General features: G+C 43.1%; 1 protein-coding gene across 2 annotated transcripts in view; it reads right to left on the minus strand.

Moving 5' to 3' along the window:
* LOC134342316 (regulating synaptic membrane exocytosis protein 1-like) overlaps window positions 1–14,563 on the minus strand; it is a 622,982-nt gene that overhangs the window by 98,646 nt on the left and 509,773 nt on the right. The window lies entirely within an intron of this gene.

Consider the following 14,563-nt stretch of genomic DNA (forward strand, 5'->3'; position numbering starts at 1 on the left):
CACCGACGTCAAGCTAACAGGTCTATAATTTCCTTTTTGCTTCCTTGCCCCCTTCTTAAATAGCGGAGTGACATTTGCAATCTTCCAGTCTTCCGGAACCATGCCAGAATCTAGCGACTTTTGAAAGATCATCGCTAATGCCTCCGCAATCTCCACAGCTACTTCCTTCAGAACACGAGGGTGCATTCCATCTGGTCCAGGAGATTTATCGACCTTTAGCCTATTCAGCTTCCTGAGTACTTTCTCTGTTGTAATTGTGACTGTGCACACTTCTCTTCCCTGCCATCCTTGAGTGTCTGGTATCCTGCTGTCTTCCTCAGTGAAGAGTGATGCAAAATACTTGTTCAGTTCCTCTGCCATCTCCTCATCTCCCATTACAATTTCTCCCGTATCATTTTCTATCGGTCCTATATCTACTCTCACCTGTCTTTTACTCTTTATATACTTGAAAAAGCTTTTAGTATCCTCTTTGATATTATTTGCTAGTTTCCTTTCATAGTTAATCTTTTCTTTCTTAATGACCTTCTTGGTTTCCTTTTGTAAGGTTTTAAAAACTTCCCAATCCTCTGTCTTTCCACTAATTTTTGCTTCCTTGTATGCCCTCTCCTTTGCTTTAACTTTGGCTTTGACTTCTCTTGTCAACCACGGTTGCATCCTTTTTCCACTCGAAAATTTCTTCTTTTTTGGAATATACCTGTCTTGCACCTTCCTCATTTTTCGCATAAACTCCAGCCACTGCTGCTCTGCCATCTTTCCCACCAGTGTCTCTTTCCAGTCAACTTTGGCCAGTTCCTCTCTCATGCCACTGTAATTTCCTTTACTCTACTGAAACACCGACACATCAGATTTCAGCTTCTCTTTTTCTAATTTCACAGTGAACTCAATCATGTTATGATCACTGCCTCCTAAGGGTTCCTTCACTTCAATCTCTCCAATCACCTCTGGTTCATTACACAATACCCAATCCAGTACAGCCGATCCCCTAGTGGGCTCAACAACAAGCTATTCTAAAAATCCATCTCGCAGACATTCTACAAATTCTCTCTCTTGAGATCCAGTGCCGACCTGATTTTCCCAATCTACTCGCATGTTAAAATCCCCCACAATTATCATAACACTGCCCTTCTGACAAGCCTTTTCTATTTCCAGTTGTCATTTGTAGTCCACATCCCTGCAGCTGTTTGGAGGCCTATAAATAACTGCCATCAGGGTCTTTTTACCCCTGCTATTCCTTAGCTCAACCCATAAAGATTCTGCACCTTCCGATCCTATATCACCTCTTTCTAACGATTTAATATCATTTCTTACCAATAAAGCCACGCCTCCCCCTCTGCCTACCTTCCTATCCTTCCGATACACCGTGTATCCTTGGATGTTCAGCTCCCAGAGACGTGCATCCTTTAGCCAGGTCTCAGTGATGGCCACAATATCATACCTGCCAATCTGTAGCTGTACAACAAGATCATCCACCTTATTTGATACTTTTTGCTTTCATTTCACTGCAACTTTATTGCACTTCAACTCATCCCAATGGCTACACATTTGCCCCATCACCTGCCTGTCTTTCCTGACATCTTTACTGCTCACTATCTTAGATTTAGTTCTGTTATCCCCTTCCTCTGCTCTATCATTCCGGTTCCCATCCCCCTGCCAAATTAGTTTAAACCCTCCCTAACAGCTCTATTAAACTTTCCCGCCAGGATATTGGTCCCCTTTGGGTTCAGGTGTAACCTGTCCTTTTTGAACAGGTCATACTTTCCCCAGAAGAGATCCCAATTATCCAAGAATCTGAAGCCCTGCCCCCTACACCAGTCTCTCAGCCAGGCATTCATCTGCCTGATCCGACGACTCTTGCCCTCGCTAGCACGTGGCACAGGTAGCAATCCCGAGATTACTACCCTGAAGGTCCTGCTTCTCAGCTTCCTTCCTAACTCCTGGAAATTTCTCTTCAGGACCTCCTCCTTTGTCCTATCTATGTCATTGGTACCAACATGTACCAAGACAACTGGCTGCTCACCCTCCCCCTTTAGAATATTCAGGACCCGATCTGAGACATCCCGTACCCTGGCACCTGGGAGGCAACACACCATGCGGGTATTTCTGTCAGGCTCACAGAATCTCCTGTCTGTTCCCCTGACTATGGAATCCCCCATGACTACCGCATTTCTCTTCTCCCTCCTTCTCTCCTGCACAATAGCACCAGGCTCAGTGCCAGAGACCCGGTCACCGTGGGCGTCCCCCGTCAGGTCATCCCCCTCAACAGCATCCAGAACAAGATATTTGTTGCTGAGGGGGACAGCCACAGGGGTGCTCTCCACTATCCGGGCAATTCTCTTCCCTCTCTTGACAGTGACCCAGTGTTCTGACTCCTGTAGCCTAGGGATGACTACCTCCCTGTAGCTCCTGTCTATCACCTCTTCACTTTTCCTGATAAGCAGTAGGTCATCAAGCTGCAGCTCCAGATCCCTAACACGGTCTCTGAGGAGCTGCAACTCTTTCTCCCTTATTAGGGGCAGAGAGAGAGAGAGAGAGCCTGTGGTAGGTCGAATACCGGGTGAACAAGTAGTCTTTGGGGTAACTGCAAGACTGTGTCTTTGATGTTGCTTTGCTCATGCTTGAGTGCTCAGTGGTGAGGGCCGATGCTTTGTTTTGCCGGTGGGGGGAGAGAGGGATTGTTGCTTGTTGCTGCTTATGCGCGAGAGGGAGGGGAGCTGGGGGACTTGGGGTTCTAACATTTAACTGTCATTCATTCTTTGGGGGCACTCCTCTGTTTTTTTGTGGATGGTTGCAAAGAAAAAGCCTTTCAGGATGTATATTGTATACATTTCTCTGACATAAAATATACCTTTGAATTCACTCAGGATCTGTTGCTTCAGAGACAAAGCACAGAGATGAAATATAAAGCTGATTATGAGGAAACTTTCAAGGATTAATCAAAAATAAAATGAATTGCCACTTTGAAAATCAGGTTAATCATAACAAACATTTGAATCAGTGAAAGATAACTATAATTGTTCAATATTAACAGAAGGAATCTAAACTGCTGCACTTTCCCACAGTCCGTTCCTTCATAATATCTTGTTCCAGCTCAAAGAATAAAATAAATGTTAGGCTCCTGTCTTTGGTAACTGTTTCTGCGGCTTTTGAAAAGAAAGAAACTGATAACCCTTATCATCAATGATGAAAACTCAGTGAGCAGCATCAATTTTCCAAAACCATTCGGTTCAGAGACACAATGGAAGAAAGCAGAGAGGAAGCATGGAGCATAACACAAGAAGAGTTGCATTCCAAACCACAGGGATGAACTTTAGACCGTATGAACTTGAAAAGAGAATATTAATTGATATAGTTGCTGATGTGGGGTGAGGTGTAGAGCTGGGACCTAAAGCATCACAGATCACCCTAGCATCAGCTGACGTCTCTGAACAGACATGTTGTCCTCTTGCCATAATTGCTCACACTATCAGTGCTGCTGCAGATAAACAGACCATTTTCTTCCTGTTTCTTACTTTCTCACCTTTTCTCCTTAAGGTGCTGACTCCAGTTTCAGAACAGGTCCAAGGGTACTGGGCACCCTCCAGTACCTCGGTCATTTGGTCATTCTTCATGTGTGAGCCTAGGCAGTGAGCACAGACAGTCAATGTTGCAAACTATTTGAATGGGGGAGGCATCATGGCCGACTACGATCCTCTCCTTATTTAAGTCCATACACATGCAACTTCCACCAAATCATTGGACGCTGATGAATAGAAAGACATATTTCCAATAGGCCTCAAGTCCAGAGGAATTCTGCAATGATGAGAGCAGAGTCTAAAATGTTCTGGGTTTATAGTTCCAGTGTCCAGGCTTGAGATGGCCGAAACAGGTTCTCTCTAACATGGATTGTAATTCTGCAGGTCAGAATGATACAATACAGGAGCAGGTCATTCAGCTCAAAGTGTATATCCTGCCTTAGAATAAAGTCATGAAATGGGTTTTGCACCTCTCACCCGATCCTCACTTACCCCTCTTGACTCCCAAGTTTTCTCTCCAGCTCTATACCATAATCACCCCTCATAGCCCACACATCCTTCAAGGGTTTTCTATTCAGATATTTATCCAATTCATAAATTAAATATATTTGCTTCTACCGTTCTATCCTATCTTAGAAAATGATGACGCTTCATGTTCAGAGAGAAGGTGATTGTCCTGAGGGAACATAATATCTGCCATATAAATACAAGTCTATGTTTCCCTCCTTTGGACAGCGCTTTACAGATTTCTGGAAACAAAACCCCATCAGAGCTTCAGAACCTTCCTCTTATTCCTTCAAGTGTGCAGCCCCTGATCTTGAGAGCTATTAAGGACTTGGAATAGCAAAACAATGAGTTTAATATGGCACAGTCGCTTCGCAGGAGGGTTACCAGACCTGACACTGAGCAAGGTGGATAGGTATTTGTGCAGATGACGAAAAGCTTTGCCAAAAGGCCTAAGGAGAAAAAGCAAAGCAGCAAGCAGGAAGGTTTGAGGATGTGTTTCAGGAGGTTTGAAGCTTGACCAAATAAAAGGCACAGCCAGCAATTAAGGAGTGATTACATTCAACGTTCAGAATCACAGGAGTGCAGATATCCTGGCAGGAGCTAATGCTAATCTGAAGTACAGAGATAAAGAAGAAGCCCATTTGGAGGGATGTCCATTTTAAGCATGAGACGTTGCTTCACTGGAAATCAATGTATACCACCAAGAATGGGTGGTGTAGAGGATGATGGGATTTGTCAACGAACCAAAAGTTGAGCTAGAATGCAGCAGAAATGATTTGAGGACAACTTGTAAAACATATGCAATTTAGTCATTGATTTCCAAAATTACAGCAGCCTGCTCGACCAGATCCTAAACAATGGATGTGGTTAAAGTCCTCACCAATTAATAACATTTTCATGATTACTTCCTTCGTGTTCACCTTGGAATTACAGGGTTAGAGTAATACAGAACAGGCACAGGCCCTTCCATTGTGAGATGGAGTCTACCCAGAGCTACCCCTTAAAGCCAACTTTACTGAAGAAATTAAAACAATCTGCTGGAAAACTTAGCAGGTCAGTTAATAGCTGTGTAAAGAGAAACAATCAATGCTTCAGGTTGCAACTCTTCATCAGAACTGGAAAACAGAGATGTTTTTGTAGTAGAGAAGACAGTGGAGGATTGGAAAGAACATGCAGAATGTCTGCAAATTGGATGAGTCAACATGTCTTAATGGCACAAGTTATCAGAATTCTGGTCAAGATGGTTGTGAGCTGTGGTCTCTGTTAAGGTTGTGACACTGCTGTTTTTTTATAGATCTGTAGGGGTGGTTTTGGGAACAGAAAGAAGAGTTAGGGGTCAGATCAGGATTTAGGGTCAGGGATATGGGGAGATAGAGGTCAGGCTGGAATCTAGGCCTCTGCCCTACACTTGAAGATCAGCAATCACATGAACAAAGACATAGTGATGGATATTGAGCCAGCCTAGCAAGTGTAGTAGACAAAAAGCAGCAGGGATGAGGGGTAGTGACTACAACTCCCCCACCCCACCACCACTTTTCAGGTCAGTTATACCCCCACAAGATCAGCGGGATTGGAGTTCTGTGCAGGTAGGAGGTATGCAGGCTGGTAACTCCCTAAATACACAAGTCAGCAAGTCTGAAGTTCGAAGCCTGGAGTTCAGGGTGCTGCCATCAGCAAGTCCAGAGTTTGAGGTTTGAGTTCTGAGTTCGGGATCCCATGATCAGTGAGTCCTGAGGTCGATACCAAAGGTCGAAGCCTAAAAGGTGACTGAAAGTCTAGAAGTCAAGGCCGATAGCCAAGGCCTTGGTACTGCGTGTCCACTGGGAAGGTCTGAAGCCGATGTCTGCATGTCTGGAGGCTGCAGGCCAGAGACCCTGCCTGTTCTGGGTTTGGAGAACTGCCTGTGTATGTGAGTGAGTGGGTGGGTGAATGGGAGGGAGGAAAGGGGATTTTTTTGCTGTTGTTCTGCTGAACAATGTGGGCATGTTATGCTTGCATTGGAATATATGGTAAACCTGAGGGCTGCCATAAGCACATTCTTATGTGTATTGGTTGTTAGTGTAAATGACACATTTCACAAAACTATGTTTTGATGTACATGTGATAAATAAATCTGAATCTGATTCTGAACATCAAGCATTGTGGTAAGTGTAATGTGTTGTTAATGATAAGGTGATGGGATCTGACCAGCAGGCAAGTCTGGCCTGCCAAGAAGCTTTATGGTGAACATGTTCTTATAAAGGAAAATCAAGCATGAACAAACGTGTGCATTGAATAAAAGAAAATCAGTGATTTCTGGAGGACATCACATAAGATTGTTGCAGAAAATAAAATGCATGGAACATGGGAAGCTTTGTACAGGAGAGGTCATGCTTTCCAAATTTAATAGAGTTTTTGAGGAAATGGATGTGTTTGTTCAAAGCTTTTGACAAAGCCGATCCAGAACATTAAGGCTTCATGGAGATTCCGTAGCTATTCTGGTATCTGTCCCCCACTTTTCCTTCACTACATCGACGACTGCATTGGCGCTGCTTCCTGCACCAATGCTGAGCTCGTTGACTTTATTAACTTTGCCTCCAACTTTCACCCTGCCCTCAAGTTTACCTGGTCCATTTCTGACATCTCCCCTCCCCTTTCTAGATCTTTCTGTCTCTATCTCTGGAGACAGCTTATCCACTGATGTCTACTATAAGCCTACTGACTCTCACAGCTATCTGGACTATTCCTCTTCTCACCCTGTCTCTTGCAAAAATGCCATCCCCTTCTCGCAATTCCTCTGTCTCCGCCGCATCTGCTCTCAGGATGAGGCTTTTCATTCCAGGATGAGGGAGATGTCCTCCTTCTTGAAAGAAAGGGGCTTCCCCTCCTCCACCATCAACTCTGCTCTCAAACGCATCTCCCCCATTTCACGCACATCTGCTCTCACTCCATCCTCACCACCCCGCTAGGAATAGGGTTCCCCTGGTCCTCACCTACCACCCCACCAGCCTCCGGGTCCAACATATTATTCTCCGTAACTTCCGCCACCTCCAGTGGGATCCCACCACTAAGCACATCTTTCCCTCCCCCCCCCCGGCTTTCCGCAGGGATCGCTCCCTACACGACTCCCTTGTCCATTTGTCCCCCCCGTTCCTCCCCACTGATCTCCCTCCTGGCACTTACCCTTGTAAGCGGAACAAGTGCTACACATGCCCTTACACTTCCTCCCTTACCACCATTCAGGGCCCCAGACAGTCCTTCCAGGTGAGGCAACACTTCACCTGTGAGTCGGCTGGGGTGATATACTGCGTCCAGTGCTCCCAAAACGGCCTTCTATATATTGGCAAGACCCGACGCAGACTGGGAGACCGCTTTGCTGAACACCTACGCTCTGTCTGCCAGAAAAAACAGGATCTCCCAGCGGCCACACATTTCAATTCCACATCCCATTCCCATTCTGACATGTCTATCCACGGCCTCCTCTATTGTAAAGATGAAGCCACACCCAGGTTGGACGAACAACACCTTGTATTCCGTCTGGGTAGCCTCCAAGCTGATGGCATGAACATCGACTTCTCTAACTTCCGCTAATGCCCCACCTCCCCCTCGTACCCCATCCATTATTTATTTTTATACATACATTCTTTTTCTCTCTCTCCTTTTTCTCCCTCTGCCCCTCTGACTGTACCCCTTGCCCATCCTCTGGGTTTCCCCCCTCCCTTGTCTTTCTCCCCGGACCTCCTGTCCCATGATCCTCTCATATCCCCTTTGCCAATCACCTGTCCAGCTCTTGGCTCCATCCCTCCCCCTCCTGTCTTCTATCATTTTGGATCTCCCCCTCCACCTCCCACTTTCAAATCTCTTACTAACTCTTCCTTCAGTTAGTCCTGACGAAGGGTCTCGGCCTGAAACGTCGACTGTACCTCTTCCTAGAGATGCCGCCTGGCCTGCTGCGTTCACCAGCAACTTTGATGTGTGTTACCTGGAGATTTGGTGGTTTGGATTCAAAACTAGCTTGGACATGTGCTATTCTAATTGGGGAACTGTGATCAGTGATGTTCTGCAAGAATCAATTCTTGGACCTTTATTGCTTGTGGTAAATAAACAATTTGGATGAAAATGTAGATGCCCCAGTCAGTAAGTTCTAGATACCACAAAAACTGGTGGAGTGTGAAGAAAGTTGTTAAAGAATACAGCAGGATAAAGACCATTTGGAGATATGGGTGGTGAAATGCCAGATGGTATTGCACTTTAGGAGGAGAAATTTAAGACAAAAGGTATACAAATATGGCAGGACCATTAGAAGCATTGTTGTACAGAGGGGACTTGGCGTCCAAGTCCATAGCTCCCAGAAAATGGTAAGACAAGTATACACAGTAGTAAAGAAGGCATATAGAATATATGGCTTTATCAGTTGGAGTGCTGTGTAGAGAAGTCAATAAGTCATATAAAGCTTTGGCCAGGCCACATCTGGAGTATTGTGCATACACATGGTGGCCACATTACAAAAGAGATGTGGATGCTTTTGAGAGGGTGCAGAATAGACTCACAAGCATGTTGGTTGCATAAGAGAATATTGGCTGTAAAGGGACGTTGGATAAACTTGGATTGCTTTCTCTGGGAGCATCAGAGGTTGATACAGGTTCATAAAATTAATAGACAGGCTAGGTAGAACAAGTCTTGTTTCCAGGGTCGAAATATCAAATACTGGATGGAGGATGTAGCTTTAGGTTGAGAGCTGAAAAATTTAAAGGAAGTTTAAGAGGCAAGAGGCAGGGGAGGTGGTGGAAGCAGATACAATAGCAAAGTTTAAAAGGCAATTAGACAAAGACATGACCTGGCAGGGAACTGAGGGAGATAGATGGCGTGCAGGCAAACATGCAGTTAAATTGACATCACGGTCTGTGCAGCTGCCATTAAGGTGCAGTAGTTGGTGGGGCAAGAAGAGCAGAGTGGGGAGCTGCAAAGGAACAGTACCTTCCAAATGCTGAAAGTGGTGGGAAACAAGATGTGTCTGATGGACTTCTGTTGGAGATGGCGAAAATTGCAGAGAATAATCCTTTGAATGAAGTGAGGTGGAAGGTGAGGACCAAGGGAACTCCTCTTGCTCTGTTCAGAAGGAGAGAGTGAGACCAGAGCTATGAGAAACAGAAGCATTATAGTCAAGTCTGTGTCAACTAAGGTTCTGTCAAAGAGTCTTCAAATATTAACTCCCTTTCTCTCTCCACAGATGCTGCCTACCTCGTTTCTGACAAAATACAGTTCCTATAAAAAGTATTCCCCCCACCCTGAAAATTTTCACGTTTTATTGCTTTACAACATTGCAGTGGATTTAATTTGGCGTTTTTGACACTGATCAACAGAAAAATACTCTTTTGTGTCAAAGTGAAAACAAATTTCTACAAATTGATCTAATTCTATTACAATTATTAAACAGAAGATAATCGATTGCATAATTACTCACCCCCTTCAAATTCAAGTCAGTATTTAGTAGATGCGCCTTTGGCAGCAATTACAGCCTCGAGTCTATGTGAATAGGTCTTTATCATCTTTGCACATCTGGTCACTGCATCAGGTTTCCCTCCAGGACTTCCCTGTATTTTGCTGCATTTATTTTACCCTCTGACCTTCACAAGCCTTCAGGGCCTGCTGCGGTGAAACATCCCTACAGCATGATGCAGCCACCACAATGCTTTACAGTAGGGCTGGTGTGTTTTTGATGATGTGTGGTGTTACGCTTACACCAAACAGAACATTTATCTGATGGCCAAAAAGGTCAATTCTGGTTTCATCAGACCACAGAACCTTCTTCCAGCTGACTTTGGAGTCTCCCATATGCCTTCTGGCAACTTCCAGCCAAGATTTCATGTGAGCTTTTTTTCAACAGTGGCTTTCTCTTTGCGATTCTCTCATAAAGCAGTGACTAGTGAAGCACCTGGGCAATGGTTGTTGTATCTACAGTCTCTCCCATCTCATCCACTGAAGCTTGTAACTCCTCCACAGTTGTCACAGGTCAAGGCCTCCCTCACTAGTACCCTTCTTGCATGATCATTCAGTCCTTGAGGTCGGCCTGCTCTAGGCAGATTTACAGCTGTCTTATATTCTTTCCATTTCTTGATGATTGACTTAACTGTACTCCAAGGGATATTCAGTGACTTGGAAATTTTCTTGTTATCTATTTCCTGACTTGTGCTTTTCAATAACCTTTTCGAAGAGTTGCTTGAGTTGTTCTTTCGTTTCATGGTGTAGTTTTTGCCAGGATACTGACTCACCAGCAGTTGGGCCTTCTGGATACAGGTGTATTTTTACTACAATTAATTGAAACACCTTGTCTACACACAGGTGATCTCCACTTAACTAATTATGTGACTTCAAAACCTAACGGCTGCATCAGTGATGATTTGGTGTGTAATATTAAAGGGGGTAAATATTTATGCAATCAATTATTTTGTGTTTTATATTTGTAATTAATTTAGATCATGTGGTAGAAATCTGTTTTCACTTTGACACAAATGAGTCTTTTTCTGTAATTCAAAGTTGTAAAACAATAAAACATGAAAACTTCCAAAGTGGGTGAATACTTTCATAGGCACTGTATATTGACAGGTTCGGTGAATAAGCAAAAATCTGACAAAGAGAGCTCAAGAGGAAGCAAAGTTCCCCCTGGCTGGCTTATTAAGTAAGTCAGGAGGCACGGGATCCAGGAAAACTTGGCTGTATGGATTCAGAATTAGCTTGCTCACTGAAGGCAGAGGAAGGTAGTAGATGGAGCATATTCTGCCTGGGATCCTGCTCTTTGTGATTCTTATAATGACTTGGATGAGAAAGTGGAAGGGTGAATTAGTAAATTTGCAAATGAGATGAAGTTTGGCGGTGTTGTGAATAGTGTAGAAAGTTGTCAGGGGTTACAACAGGATGTTTCATTGGATGCAGAGCTGAACTGAGTAGTGGCAGATGGAAGTGGATAGGAGGCATACAGAGAGTGGACAGCCAGGGACCTTTTCTCAAGGTGGAAATGGCTAAAACAAAGAGGTATAATCTTAAGGTGGCTGGAGGAATGGATAAGGAGGAATGTGTAAGGGGAAATGTCAGAGGTCTTTTTTTTTTACAGAGAGTGGTGGGTGTGTGAAATGTGTTGCCAGAGGTAATAGCTGAGGCAGATACATTAGGAGCATTTAAGATTCTCTTAGATCGGTGCATGGATGAAAGAAAAATGGAGTACTATGTGGGAGGGAAGGGTTAGGTTAATCTTAGAGTAAGTTAGAAGGGTAAGTAGGCTAGAGTAGGTTTCTTGATTAGTCAGGGCATCAAAGATTATGAGAAGAAGGCAGGAGTATGGGGTTGAGAAGGATAATAAACCAGCTATAATGAAATGGCAGAGCAGCTTCGATGGGTTGAATGGCCTAATTCTCCTCCTACGTCTTATGGCCTAAATGGCCGGCTGAAGGGTCTTTACTGTGCTCTACTGTTCTAAGTTGTTAGAGTCTAGGAGTTGAGATGCCATGTTAGACAGGATTTGCAGTACTATGTACCATTCTAAGGTCTACACCAGACCTTAGGAAGATAATGGTAAAATTAGAAACAGTGCAGAAGAGCTTCACCAGGATGTTGTCTGCAATGGACGATGCAGTGAAAGGAGAGCTTGGATAAGGTGGGGTTATTGTCATTGTAACATCAGAGGCCAAGGGTGACCTTATAGAGGTTTATAAAATTATGAGGGAGTCAGTGTATTTTTCTCAGATCAGGAATGTCTACAACAAGAGGACACAAGTTTATGTGAGGGGGTAGAAATTTACAGGTGATCCAAGGTGTAAACTTTTCACACAGAGGGCGATGAATATCTGGAATGAGTTGCAAGTGGAGGAGATACAATTACAATGCTGAAAAGACATTTTGTCAGGAACGGGTGGAAAAGCATAAAAGGACACAGGCCTAATGCAGGCTAATGGGATTAGCTTATGTAGACACCATGGTCGGCATGGACGAGATGGGCTGAACTGGCCTATTCCTGAGCTGTGCTTTTCAATTATTCTATTTGAAATTATCCACATTGACAGAAATGGTGAAAAAAAGTGTTGTCTAAATAGTGAGGGCTGCAGAGCTCTGAGATGCAAGGGGATATGGGTGTCCCATTGGATGATTTACAGAAGGCTAGCAGGCAGTGACAGCAAGTAATGAAGAGAGTTAGCAGAATATTATCTGTTATTGTGAGGGGAGCACAAGTATAAGGTTATATTTTAATGATACAAGGCATTGGTGATATTGGTCTCATGGAAACAGGCCATTCAGCCCAACTCATCCATATTGACCCTTCTGTATTATTTCCACCACTTGGTCCATAGCCTTTTAGCCCAAATGGTTCGCTTTTTGAGTGCTGTTAACAATTAAATTTCAACCACTCTCAGGTACTTACAACTCTCTGGGTGAAGAAGATCTGCCACATATTTCCCATTATCCTGAACCTATATCCTTTGTTTTATCTTCCTCAGACAGGCTTGTATCTATTGAAGTTGAGAAATGTGAAAGGGGACAATTGAAATGTACAAGATAATGAGGCCTTTAGGGAGTGGAAGTATCTTCTTTTGTGAAAATCTGAAACTAGAGGGGTCTCTGTATAAAAGGAACAACAGGTTACCTGTTTAAGACAGAGACGATGCAAGTCTTTGAATATTTTCAATGCAGTAGTAGAGAAATATATATTAAGCAAGAGGAGAAAGATTCCATGGATACAGAGGAATTCAGGGCTGAAGTTACATTTAAGATTAGGCATGATTTTATGAAACAAGCTTTAGCCACCTACTTCTGCTTGTAATTCCTGGTTATTCACTAGTAATGCCTGACTTGCTGAGCATTTTCAGCAGTTTTTGTTTTACTGCATATTTCCCGTAACTGCTAGGCAATGCATCTCATAGTTTCAGGATGAGTTTTCCCAGGCTTCAGAGAAGTGAGGTAAGTAATTCCACAGTTTGACTATCACTGCTAAGGATGAGGAATTTGGTACAGCTGGCCACAGACCTAGGCTGACAGATGCCTGGGGTAGTGGCAGGTTTGCTTAAAAGCCAGTGCATAGCATGTTGGAGCATGGAGGGAGTCCAAACTCTAGTTTTCTGGGTGGGATTTTAATCTAATTTTGGATGTTACAAAGGTAATATTAGCATTGGCTGAGTCAAGTAAGCTTGAAGACCTCTAATAGCAGACTTAATTTCTATCATGTGATAAGGAAATCCAGATGGGAATTTTGTGATATTATTGAACATTCAACAACATAACTGTCCAAATGTATTTGTTTGTTACAGCACTAGAAGAGACACTGGTTTCATTTCCAGAGTTAAGATATCTATTATCATGTGGCAATAATGTTAACTGAGCTTACACTGGCAACAACTCCCTTCCTTCAATGCAAGAACAGTACTATTCACCCTTAAGTTCCTCTTTACATGACATACCTTTCTCAGCTGGCCACATACTACCATCCCTTCATCACTCCTGGACTTCCTTATCCAACACCACTATGAGAATGCCATCACAACAAGGACTGTAATGATTCATGAACGAGATCAATCAGGAAATGGTACAAAGTGTGCTCACAGTCTCAGAACAAGTAAGAAGACTTTGCCATATCTAATCCATTCTGCAACTCTGATAACATGAGACAAAGCACACCACTGTGATTTTCCATTATTTTGGTGATAAATCCCACAAAACCATCAGCAATGAATGGTTGGGCACACTATCAAACCATATGGTGTAAGCAGTCATCACTGAGAATATTGGCAATGTTACTTTAAGTTCTTTATCGAGTAAGGTGAAGCAACAACAGAAAAATAAACGTGTGGCAACATCGTTGAACTGTTTGAAGCTTTAAGTTTCTTTCCCCAAGCAGTTAATCAGATCAACCATTCTAGTTAGCCCTCTCCCCATCCTCTCTGTTGCCTCAGTCACTACACTGCACTGTAAACACTTTAAACCACTTTTTATAATGTTGTTTACATTGTAAATACATGCTGGTATTTATGTATTTATGATCACTTTATTCCATATCTGTACTTCCAACTTTATTTTTATATAATACTTTGTTTATAATTGTTGAATGTGTTGTTCTTGTTGCATGTAGCACCAACGCACTACAGCAAATTCCTAATACACATAAATGGATATGGTGAATAAATTTGATGGTTGATACTAAGTGGGAGATGTTACAGCACTCCTGATCATGTCACCAAATCCAGCTTGTGGTATATCAGCCAGAAATTCCTTCAACAACTCAAAGTGTATTTTTTAGTAAACGATGTCTACGTTGCATGAATGCTGCTCTTAGACAAAATGCTGCAGATAGCTCTTCTTTTCTTTAGTAAGATGTAGCATGGAGTCTCATTAGAAAGGAATGTAGTGCCTATATGCCCTTATTTCTCCCTGAACCTGTAGTTCAATCTAGCAAAACTGGTTGTGTAGCATCACTAAATTACTCCTTTACCAATTTCCAAATTTCAAATCATGCATTTGAGAAGGCAATATTCCTTATGAAATAAAGTAATTTTATGGTTGAATGCACAGTCTAAAGGACG

This window comes from Mobula hypostoma, chromosome 2 (genome assembly GCF_963921235.1).
Source record: "Mobula hypostoma chromosome 2, sMobHyp1.1, whole genome shotgun sequence".
NCBI lineage: Eukaryota > Metazoa > Chordata > Chondrichthyes > Myliobatiformes > Myliobatidae > Mobula > Mobula hypostoma.